This window comes from Nannospalax galili, unplaced genomic scaffold, assembly GCF_000622305.1.
Source record: "Nannospalax galili isolate Female #2095 unplaced genomic scaffold, S.galili_v1.0 scaffold1353, whole genome shotgun sequence".
NCBI classification, from domain to species: domain Eukaryota; kingdom Metazoa; phylum Chordata; class Mammalia; order Rodentia; family Spalacidae; genus Nannospalax; species Nannospalax galili.
The window spans coordinates 1,114,335-1,126,658 of record NW_008333501.1 but is presented as its reverse complement, the minus strand read 5'-3'; positions in this window follow the sequence as shown (position 1 = coordinate 1,126,658).

The window sequence follows — 12,324 nt, the reverse complement described above, 5'->3', positions numbered from 1 at the left end:
CTGGTTGTTGCATTACCGGGTTTTTGCATTAGAAAGATGTATAGATAGGGGGTCTTGTCTACACCCGTGTGGGCAGTCAGGGTCTGTTAAGAGGACTAAGAGCCTTTAGCTAACATCAGGGAGTAGCCCTGACCAGGAAGCCTCAGTTGTCTCTCTGTCCTTAGCGGTCCCACGCGAAGACTTTTAGACCGGAAACAAAAGGAGGAAATTAGAAGAGATTTTTGCTTCTCTCCTGGTGGGAGAGGTACTCACGAATTCTGCATTTCCGAGGGTACCAGCTGCTGGCTGGCACGAGGTTCAGAGGCTCTCACGTTGGGCGCCAGATATGGGCGTGTGGGGATCTCGGGGCGCCAGCTGCTGGGCGTGGCGCCGGTCTCCCACACGTCGCTGGAGTGCAGCGGGTCCTGCGGGCCGCATCTGCTGTTCAGGCCCCGGCTCTCCGCCGCTGGGGTGTGCGAGTTTCGCGCACCACGTTGCCGTGGGTCTCTGCTACCGGAGCTGGCGGCTCTAGGACCACTGTCAGCTGCCCGGTCGGGTTCCGTTTCAATTTCCACCATGCACTCTCTCTCTAAGTTCAAGACCTGTTGGCCACCAGGTCACAACTGAATCACAGGCTGGTCACAGGCACAGTAGAACACAGGATTCAGTGATACAGCTTCAGACAAGTTCAGTGATACAGCTCTGATTTATTAGGGGGAAACGAGAGAATTTATAGTGTGGAGGCAGTAGCAAAAGCCTTAGCTGATAGGTGCTCCTAGGATGCTTATTTTACATAGGGCGGTGGGCTTCTATCAGGCTATCAGACAACGCCTGATTAAAACCTGGTAGCTCCTGTGCCAGAGGGCATGTATCTTGTGACGGGCACTTCAAAAGTAAGTCAGGGAGGAGAGCAGAAGACGCCCCGCTGAGAAGGGGAGTCTCCCCATTCACACCGAGCCAGCTTGTGGCTATCCGGACATGGGGAGACTGCTACTCTAAACAGCAGGGGTCCCCAACACCCACAGAGCCGGCCAGGCCACTGTCCTGGGTTCCTCCACACCCTGGCCTCTCCCCACCCAGCCCCTCTTCTCTGTGGGTTCCCAGCCCAGGGCAGGGAGCTCTAGATGGCAGCATGTGGTGGTTGACCTTGACTGTCAAAGTGGACTGGATTGAGAGAGGCCTAAATTAGTGAAGCCTGCCTCTGTGTGTGTTTCTGAGGGTGTTTCCAGAGACAGTTAAGAATTGAGGGCTCTGACCTTATGAACAGACTCTGGGGAGGTGGTGATGCACTGTGGCGTGGGGCCTAGTCAGAGGAGGGAAGGGGGTGACTCTGAAGGGCATATCTTGAGTGACTCCTCCCCACTTGCCATGTCTCTCTCCTCAGCCACACCCTTCCCATCATGGCGTTCTGTCACAGCCCAAAACCCCAGAGCCGGGCAACCACAGATTGGCTGTACCAAAGAGCAGCCTGACACACAGCATGAATGGGCACAGGGCCCAACGGGATGCCCACCTTCACCCAAAGAGGCACGTGGACTCTGGCCTCTGAAACCCTGAGGCAAAATTTCTCCTCTTTTAGTTCATTTTTCTCAGGTATTTTTCAGTGAGGCAGAGCTGCCTAACATAAAGCAGCACTATGGAGCTAAAAGCCATGCCCATGAACTTGCTCTGGGCACTTAACCTCAAAGCCTGAGGGGTCAGAGTCCCCTATATCCCCTCTGAGTGGAGCTGGGTATCCTGTTACACCATGTATCCATGAATGCTGTGTGCTGGACTTCTCTCCCTGTACTGCCAGTCCAAATCTACCCAGGACACATTCTCATCTCACAGGTGAAGACAGACACCTTGACAGGTTAAAGTGACTTGCCCAGGGTCAAATAACTCCCAAGGGGTAAAGCAGGAAGTGAAGCTTAGGCCACACCTCATTCATCCCATGCCAGAGGACAGAGGGTAGGTATCCCTGAGCTGCTCACCCAGAAAGGCCCTTCAAAGACTATTTTAATTTTACTCATCTGTTTACAGATGGGGAAAGCAAGACCTAGGGAGTGACTCGCTCAAGGTCACAAGGTGCAATGCGCTGTGCCAGCACCAGACCTGGGCTGACCACATCAAGGTGATTATGCTCCAACAGGCAAGGCTGATAGAAAATTCCTGGCCTCAAATTCCAGGAGCCCTTGGGGGTTCACCCTAGCCAGACTGGGGGGTGGGGGGCAGGGATAGGCTGGAGGCCTGGCTTCTGAGCTCCAGGGTACATGCTCTACTGGAAGTGGGGGCTCTGGCCCCAGGCCAGTGTGCCTTCAGTCCTACCCCCTAGCACTCATCACCTGTGACTGGGCCTTGGAGACATTAGACTACAGCTCGTTCTACCTGCTGGTGAGGGTGGGAGTCCAGCAAGTCCAGCAGCATTGTCCCTGATGGGACTGCCCCATGAGAGCTGGGCTGGCTATACTGACCCACTGCCACACTCAGACTTTCCCCATCTTCCTGCTCCAGACAACCCCTTTGCTTGGGCCCTGCAGAGCCACCGCCTGTTTTGACCCTTGCTGTGGCCTCTTTTTCTTTTAGCAGTCTCTTTTTAATTATGCAAATGTATTTGCTAAAGAAACTTCCTATTATTGTAACCTCAAGTGGAAAATCAGAATTGCTTGTTCTAATTGGAACATAGTTGTAAAAATAAACATAGTGACACCTGCTGCCCTCAATAGGCCCAACAGGCCTTGGCCTGAGGCAGATTACAGGCCTTCTCTGGCAAGCCCTGCCTGTTCTGATGGACCCCAGAGACTGGCAGGCACTGCTCAATAACAGGAGTGCCTATCATGTGGTCCCCAACAGCCAACACTGTCCCAGGCCATCTGGGTCTGGCCCAAGCACACCACAGACTTTGCCTCCTGCTACTTGTCCCCAAACCCTGGATTCAGCCCTGCTTGCTGTCCATCTCCAAAATCATGAGCCTGTTCTGACTTTGATTTCCTGTCCTGGGCCTGCAATGTCCCATCCAGGAGCTGGTGTCCAAGCTCTAGTGTCTGGCTTTAAGCTGGTTTCAAATAGGAAGCCCCCACCAATGGGGGAAAGTGGTCTGAGTGCAACATGTCCTCTGAAGGGGGTCTTGGCCCAGCTTGCCATGCCCCTTAGTGAAAGCAAGAAAATGTCCTTCCCCCCGACAGAGGCCTGAGCCTCCATCAGCACCCTCATGGGCCCTCTCACTAGACATGTACCTGTGCACATGGGTAGCCAAGGCACTCCTCTGTCCTGGAGATGGAGCGCTGGGATGCAGTGGTGGCTGGGACAGGACCAGTCTCTTTCCTCCGTGCTTAGTCAAGCAGACACTCACAGAGCAAACAGAAGCTGGGACAGAATGATGTCCCTCAGCCAGGTGGTTGGAGAAGGCTTCTCAGAGAAAACCTTAGGTGAGGGGCCAGCAGGGGGAGGTGAGGGAAGGCAGGTCAGTGCTTAGGCCAGAACCTCCTCTGCTCCCAGGAGCCTCCCTGTTCCTGGCTATAGCACCGATCAATCACCAGTGATTGGCTATAGAAAGTCAATGACCTCGGAGCTGGCATTTGGGGCTTTCAGTTATAAAACACAAAAGCCCGTTAACCTGACAAGGATGGAAGCTATTGTCTTAAAAGCCCAGGAATAAAGTAGCTTCCAACTATACTGGGATCTGGGATCCAATCTCTCTCTCTCTCTCTCTCTCTCTCTCTCTCTCTCTCTCTCTCTCTTTCTCCCCCTCCCTCCCTCTCTCCCTCCCTCCCTCTCTTTCCCTCACTCTCTTGCTCTCATTTCATCTCTGCATGCCTCTACTTTGCCTTCTCACCTCTTGGTGACAAGATGGCTACAGCAGCTCCAGGATCACATGCTCCTTTCTTGGCAGCCCTGGATGACTCCACCATTCAGGCTTCTTGTTAGGTCTTCACTTACAGGATATATAGAAAGCACACACCTGTCCTTTCCTGGAGCCCAGGAGGGCATCCCCTAACTCCCTCCTCAGTACATAGTGCACAACCACAGCTAGCATGGGCTTCCAGGCAGCCTTGAACAGAAAGAATTCTTGAGCGTAATATTTTATTTTTATTATTTACTTTCCTTTTCTTTCTTTTTTTTCTTTTTTTTCTTTTTTTTTTTTTTTTTTTTTTTTTTTTTTTTTTTTTGTCTTTTTGAGACAGGGTCTTGGGTGACCAGGCTGGCCTCGAACTCACTCCCTCCCCAGTGCTGGGATTAAACCACTCCCAGCCTAGTTTCACTTCCAGTGACTTTGACAATCTTCATTCTCCTCAGAAAGCCTGCCTGATACTCCTCCACCAGGTGTGAGTCGCCTGTTCCTTGAACATGCCTGACCTATCATGTTTTATTTAGCTCTTGACAATTTCACATGTGTCTGTAACGCTGTCGCTTTCAACTCGCTTGAAGGGCAAGCTTTGTTGCTTTCCTCCATTTCTGGCGGGAGACCACAAGCTCCAATCCCGCCATTCATCAGCAGAGGGCGCTGCCGTCCAGCAGCTTGGAACTGCACCGAGCTGCAAGGTGTGAAAAGAAAAACCTAGGGAAACCATTTCTCCAGAATGAAATTGGACTTGGCAAAGCCTTAGAAAAGGGGCGAGACGATGCTAGAAAAAATAACGGCTTTTCTAGGAAAGTCAGGTGCTTCGATGCCTCCATAACCGCTACCCACAGTGTTTGTGGGCTGCCTTAGATCAGCACACTTGAGACTTAGGAAACTTCACCTTGCCCCTTCCTGTTAAACCTCCCCATATATCCCAGAGGCCCCAGTGTAGCCAACTCCGCCTCCACCCCTCTACAAAAAGGCGGCAACAGGATGCCTTCCTAGGGGTCGGATGTCTAACTGCTTGTTTAGACCCCCTTCCACATGTCAGGGGACCCTTTCCTGAGTCCACACAAGTAGAAGTCTGGTCATATGCATTCCAGAGGAAGGAACTGAATACCCAATGCACATGGCCAGCTCAGCCCCAGACCCATCGCCCACCTCTTGAGGACTCAGATAGTGGCAGCTCTGGGGTCCCTGACCCTCTGCCTACTGAGCTGGGGGAAGGAAAAAGTTTGTGCTCCCAGGAAAGCACACCTGGACTTCCCAGTTCAGACAATGTCCATTCATGGAGAGAAAGGGGGAGGGGTCTCATTCTTCATTTGTTAGGCTACCTAGAAACTCACTTAGCACCCCACCAAACTTTGAACATAAATTCCCTGGTTAGCAGAGTCCCACTGGAGGAGCGGCTGCTGCAGGGTGTCCAGGCTCTCCAGCAGGCTATGCAGCTGGGGGTGAAGGACAAGATCACCCCCAGCCACTTCCCACACAAAGACCACACAGCCCCCCCAACACACAGCCAGCACCTAAGTAAAGTGTATCTCTGTAATATTTTACAGCCATGAAAACAGACCACAATGCAATGAAGTCTATAATGTCAAAGGCACCCCTGAGAGAAAGAGGTTAGGCCCAGCAGGCCACAGCCTGTGTGGCTGAGAGTCATCAAGGTCAAGAACAGATCAAGGCCAACCACAGTGTTAAGAATTCTCATTTAGATGGCCACCTGCAGTAGAATTAGTTCAGAGACACAGGGTCAACAGGAGATAGATTGATGATAGGTGGGTAAGTAGATGATAGATAGTACATAGATATATGGGCGCAGAGATAGTAGATGGACTGATAGATAGTAGAGAAAGTTCTGCAAAGTTCTACAAAGGGATTTATCCAAAGATATTGGCTCACATGCTTATGGCCACTAAAATGTTCCCTAGCCTTTATCTGCAAACTGGAATCTAGAAAACAGGAGACACCCAAGGCAGAAGATGGAGGTGAATCCAGCTTTATCTACTTTTTGCTATGTTAGGATCCCACAGGATTGAATGATGCCCCTGGGTGGGGCTGCCTTCTTCACACAACCCACCAATCTCAGAATCCCCCTCAGAGACACCAGCTTAACCTAGCCATCTGGGCATCCCATGACCCAGGCAGCTGGGCATAGAAAGTCAACCATTACCGTGCTTAAGAGAAGAAAGGCAAAGGGTGACAGTGGAAGTCCAGGTGTGTGGGAGTGACTCTGGAATGCCTTCTATTACAAATGGAGCCTAGGCTTATAACCAAAGTTAATCTTATGTTTTGAGGACATTTAACATATCTGTTTGTTTATAATATAATCATGCTTACTAGGCCCTGGATTCCTCTTGTAACTGAGACATATAGCTTTAATCTTTCATGACTCTTTCTTGCCCTTGACCCATTATAATGTGTGTGTGTGTGTGTGTGTGTGTGTGTGTCTGAAAATATCAAGTGCTGAAAAACTGAATATTGTTGAAAGCAATCAATTATCCCATTTGTGTTGCAAACAGCAGGTGGGCTTAGAGTGATAACATCTTTTTGTACTTGCTGTGCTATTCAGGGTCAGTAGGGGTCAGAAGGGGGAAAATCCTCTAATAGGACAAGTTCCTCTTTTTCCATGTGATGCTGGGTATACTGTTTCAATAGAAGGAGAGTATGTCCTTTGGTTCGGGAGGACAGTTCCAAGAGAAACTTGAAGAAACAAGTTCTCAGAACAGATCAGACCCACTCTTGTTCCCAGCTGATGCCAGAGTCAGACTGCCTTTGTTCAAGATCACTCAGCTGCACAGATGGTGATGCTTCACTTCTAGGGCGGGAGGAGCTTTTCATGGGAGGAAACATTAACATTAAGGGTCTCAGGCTTTGGGGATGTTCCAGCTCTTTGTCTTGGAGATGCTGTCATATTTGCTCAGTAAGATGTGCATTTAGGTTTGATGCACTTTCCTCTGTGTATGAGTGGACACAGTAAGTATGAATTCAGTATGTATCAGGTTTTGGGTTAGACAAGTACCTTTCAAGGCTTGTGGTCCCTAGGGCAGTGCTATTGGGAGAAGGTGGAGCCTTTAAGACTGGAACCCAGTGGAAGGAAGTGAGGTCATCGGGGATGTACCTTTGAAGAGAATATTGAGCCTCCAGCCCCATTTTTTCCTTTTTCATCTCAGCCATAAGGTGGATGGCTTTGCCACACAATGCCACCATGATGTACCCCAAAGCAATATGGTAAATAGACCATGGACTGAAATCTCCCAAATTGTAAGCCAAAAGACACCTTTCTTTTTTTCTATTAGATACTTCTTTGTATCTATTTTCCCAGGCTAGATTGTCACACTCACCCAGCTACACAGTGCTGACTCTTCATACCTAGGTTCCCTAAGTTACAGGGACAAAGCAGGACTAACAGTCACACTGGGTGTGTAGTGAACACTATGTCTGTCTGCAGTTGCTCCCCATTGGAGGGACAAGGGTAACTCCCCATCCCTGAGGCCAGCTGTCCTCCAGCCAGAAGGGTGTGACAGAAGGAACAGTGTGTCAGTTCCAAGCCTCGGCCTCAGGGATCCACACACTTCGCTTACCCTCTCCAACTCCTGCCATCATCATGAAAACATGCAAGTAGCCTCCGGAAGACATGGAATGACACACAGCCAAAGAAGGGCAACTGACAGGCTGCCCACTCCCAACACATAACTGAGCCCAGCCAGGTGATGTGTGAAGGCATGCCATAAATTACTGTTGTTTTAAGCCACAGACTTTTAAGGTTGTTACATAAAAACAGTGAACTGACTCACTGTTCACACATGGCTGTGGGCTGTGGAGACCTGTTGAAGGGCTTCCTAAATGGAGCTGCCCAGCTGAGGAGTGGCCAGTGTCTGTCCCAGTGCCCTCTACTCTCATTCTGGAATGAGCTAAAGTCCACTGTCCCATCCTTTCTGCAGAGCCACCAGATCCTCTTCCTGAGGACTGTGCTGAGCACATGTGTGCAGAGGTTGATGGTGCCCATGGATAAAGAGGCCAGTTAACAGGAGACCAGCAGAAAGGAAACTTTGAACAACTCAGCAGAACAGTGGACTGGAATGGCATTTGGGAGAAAGTCTTGGGATACTAGGTGGAGCATGCAGGGCTAACACAATGCATGTTGAGGTCTTCTAAAAACCAGAGTCTTTCCTTCAAATGAGGTGTGATACAGAGCCTGACACAGACACCAAAGCTGAGACTCTAGGAGTCGGGCATCTCCATGGAGTCCATCTCCAGGGCAGCCCCCTCCAGTAACTCTGCTACTAGGAGGAGTCCCAAGGTCACAGGAAGCATGAGTCACAGAGCCAAGACTTGAGCTCAGCTCTCTAATCTCCTGCCTTCCCGCACTGGGTTTATTCTGTTCTATATGCATAGGAACAAAAACATGCATCCCAAACAGAACACAAACTCATTTTTAAACATCCACATTTCAAAATGGCGACTTCTCTTCAGCAGGCCATGAGGACAGAATCATTGGCTCGTCACATTTGTGGGCCCCATTTACAGCATTGCCAAGTGTAGCCTGGGGTCCCCAGGACTCTGGCCTTTGTCCTTGGTCTCTCCTACTGACTCTGTTGTCTTTACCTCTCTTCACAGCGCTGAGTAGCTGGGTTCTACAGAGCAGCTGCCTCCCCAGTGCTTTTCTGGAGTGCTTCAGTTGCTCTCTTAAGTTCCCACACCTGGGTGGCAGAGCCTGCATGTGTGTACAGATGTGACAGGATGCCTTTGGAGTGTTCCCAGAGTCGGTGAGGAGGTAGAAAGGCAAGGAAAAGGGGTGCAGGCCGAGAGACTTGTCCAAGTGTCTGTTTCCACCCGCCCAGCTCTTCCAGGGCCAAACCAGCTACCCACCTGGGGACGTTCCTCTCCTTGAATCCAAGTGGGTGGGCAGGGACACTGGCAACTCTCAGAGCCTCCACTTACTCAGCATCAGCCTCCCTGTTTGTTGGGGATTTGTTTTTCTCCTAGAACCACTTACCATCAACTAGATCTGAGGCAGGTTCTGGAGGTGGCAGTCTGTACACAGACACAGTGGGGCTGTGCTCCTTCGGAGGTTGGGGAAGAGCCTGCCCTCTGCTGCCTTCACCTCCAGCAGTGCTCAGCATTCCTTGGTTTGTGGCTGCATCACACCACTCCTGCCTCTGTCTTCATGTGACCTCCTCCATCCTGAGTGTGTCTGGATCCAAATTTCCCCCTCATAAAGGGCTCAAGTCATGTCATGATTTAGAGCCCACCGTGACCCATTGTGGCCCCATCTCAACTCTATGGCGTCTACAAAAATTCTGTCTGAATAAAGTCCCATTCAGGTCCTGGGGACTTGGGACTTGAACATGTACTCTAGGAAAGACAAGTGCACCCACATTATCCATGTATGGTGGCATGATGCCACTTTACAACAAAGCCTAAACAAAGACAGCCTGACTCTTAGCATCCTTTTAAACCAAGAGTAGGGCCTGAACTGTTCCGAGAACTTGTTCCTTCAGATTTCCCCTGGAACTGTGCTCTCAAACAAAGGCCTGGCTCTCTCCTTTATTGAAACTGTATATCCAGCTTGAAATGGGGACAGAAAAGAGGATGGATTTGTCTTGCCAGGGAATTTGCCCTTTCTGACCCCTAATGACCTAGAACAGCACACACACAGGAACAGATGTTATCAATCTAATCCCCTGTTTGCAACACAAATGGGATAATTCTGGCTGCTTTTAAGGACTATCTGAATATCCAAATATCTGCTGCTTACAGCCAGACTTGCTATTTTCGCCACACGCACACACACACACACACACACACACACACATTATTTTGGATCAAGGGCAAGGAATGAGCAATTAAAGCTATATGTCTAGGTTACAAGAGGAGTCCAAGGCCTAGTAAGCATGTTTACATTATAAACAAGCTAAGATATGTTAAACGGTCTCAAAATCTAAGATTAAGTTTTTGGTTACAAGGTTAGGTAGAAGTCATTTGTCCAGAAGTCATCCCCACATTCTGAAGGCACTTGCCCATCTGACACTGTGGGATTCTGTGGCATAAACAATGTTAGACAGAAGCCAATGCTGACTAACCGAACCTTATACACAGAGCTGGAGCTCCCTCCAAATCCCCAGGAGCTGGCCAGTCTTCCCACTTCCTTTCCCTTGGCAAGTGGTATGATGGGTCTGGTCTTCCATAGCTCGCCTGAGCTTCCTTAGAGCATGGCAATCTGGACCCCTATCCTGGGACATGACTAGATGCCAGGTGTGGGGTCACCTGTCACTTCTTTAACCCCACTCCCAATATGCCTTGGACCCCTTCTTCCTGTACCTCCCCAGTTCCCTCTGGCCAAGGCCATCAATTCTTCCTTCACAACTACACTAACTCTACTGGTCCCTGGCTTTTGACTCGCTACCCTGACTCCATGGACTCCATTCTCCATGTAGCCATCAGTGATGCCTTTGAAACCACAATATAACTAGACCATCTCCCCAGCCCAAAGCTCTCAGGGCCTTCTATGCATTCTGGATTTGAATCCAAACTCAGCCCCAAGCCTTTGCGACTGGTCCCTCTGCCTCTCTCCTCCCTCCCCTGCACCCTTGCCTCTAAGCTCATAAGGCCCTCCCCTACCTGCTGTAAGGGGACCTCTCCCCACAGGATATGTTCCAGCACAGCTTCTGCCCCTCAGAAGACCTCACTTTCTGCCACCTTCCTGCCCTACAGGACCTCCTCTCTCAGGCTGTCCTTCCCTCCCTGTCTCCTCCTTTCCCTTCCTTCACCCTTCCCTCTCTTCCTTCCCCCTCTGTTCTCCCCACCACCCCACATTCCCTTCCATGTTGGTCTTGTTTTTTGTCTTATGACACTGGGATTGAACCCAGGGCCTTACCCATGCTAGGTAAGCACTCTGCCACTAACCTGTGCCCCAGCCCCCTTTATTCTTTAAAGGCCATGCTATGGTTGCATTCTAGCTGTCCCCCAAAGGTCTATGTGTTATAGGCTTGGTTGCTATGGTGGCTTTTTGGGAGGTGGCAGAAGCTTCAAGAAGTGGGGCCTTAGGCCACAGAGGGTATACCATCAAAGGGGATTGTGGGACTCCAGGCACTTTTTCCTGCTTCCTGGCCACGCTGGAAATGGCTTCCTCTACCACATGCTCTCCCACCATTGCCACGTGGGTCCAGCTGAAAGCAACGAGTCTATCCATAGAACAGGCTCGACCCTGGAACCTCTAACCATGAGCCACAATAACTTTCCTCTTTTTAAGTTGATTGTCTCTGCTGGTTTTTCAGAGTCGTGGAAAGCCAACTGACAACCATATCCCATGGGAAATGATAGAAGTCTTTGGGGGATACAGCATACCAGCCACCTCACCTTTGCAGTCCTACAGGGACCCACGCTTGTTTTGATGCTCTTCCTGTTAGCCCCTTGAAATTCTTAATAATTTGGGGATATGTATGTATGTGATGCATGTGTCTGTAGTATATGTGCATGTGTGTGTGTGCAGATCCATGCATCTGTGTGTGGGTGTGCACATGCAGAGGCCAGAGGAGGATGTTGGGTGTCCCGCTGTATCACTTCCCACCCTATTCCCTTTCTCAGTGAACCTGAAGCTAGGTTTGCAGCCAGAAAGTCCCAGGGATCCTCCTGTCTCCGCCCTCACAGTGCTGGGGTTGCAGGTGTGTGGGGCCACACTTTTTACACAGGGGCTGGGGATCCAAACAGGTTTCCAGACTTGAGCAGCAAACACTCCTCCCCATTCTTTCTGGTCCCCTTGACACTGTTTGAACAAGGGTCTGACATTTTCATTTTTGGACTTGGCAATTATGTAACTCAGCTGGTATCTGGTAGACAGGAGACATTCAACCAGTTGTTATTGAATGGTGCCCAGCTTCTCTTATGGGAGGCAGACCTGTGCATGTCTTCCCCACAAAATCTTGAGAGGCTAGCCAGGCCCCACCCAGGGCTAAGCAGAGAAACAGGAAAGTGGAAAGATCCAGGCTACTGAGGTCAATGGGGGAACATGGGCTACAGGGTTACTGAGTGTTCTGGCTCCTCCCTTTCTCCCCTGTCTCTGTTCCTGGGTATTTAAAGATACCTCAGAATCAAAGACAGCAGGGCCTGGGGCCTGGAGTCAAAAGGGGTCATGGGGACGTCTACCTGGCCCCTCCCCCCTGCATCCCACGACATGCTCTCAGGATCAGATATGCTGCACTCCACACTCCCACAGGCACACCTGGACACCAGCACCAGGAAGGCCTACACTCTTCCAGTCCAGTTCATCCAGTACAGGAGTGCAGCCCACCCAGTGACCATCCCCTAAATGCCTTGGAGTCTACTCCAAGTGCACCAGGAGAAAGCTCCCAGGACCCCTCATACTCCCAGACCCTAGTTTGGGTTTCTCTTTGTCGGTATTTGTTTCATTCTGCTTTTTGGGGTGCTGGGACTCAAACTTGTACCCTAGCCCTCCAGAGTCAGTGGAGTTTTCCGCTACTTTCTCTCCACAGATCTAGCTGGACCAGCTGGCAGGTTGCACT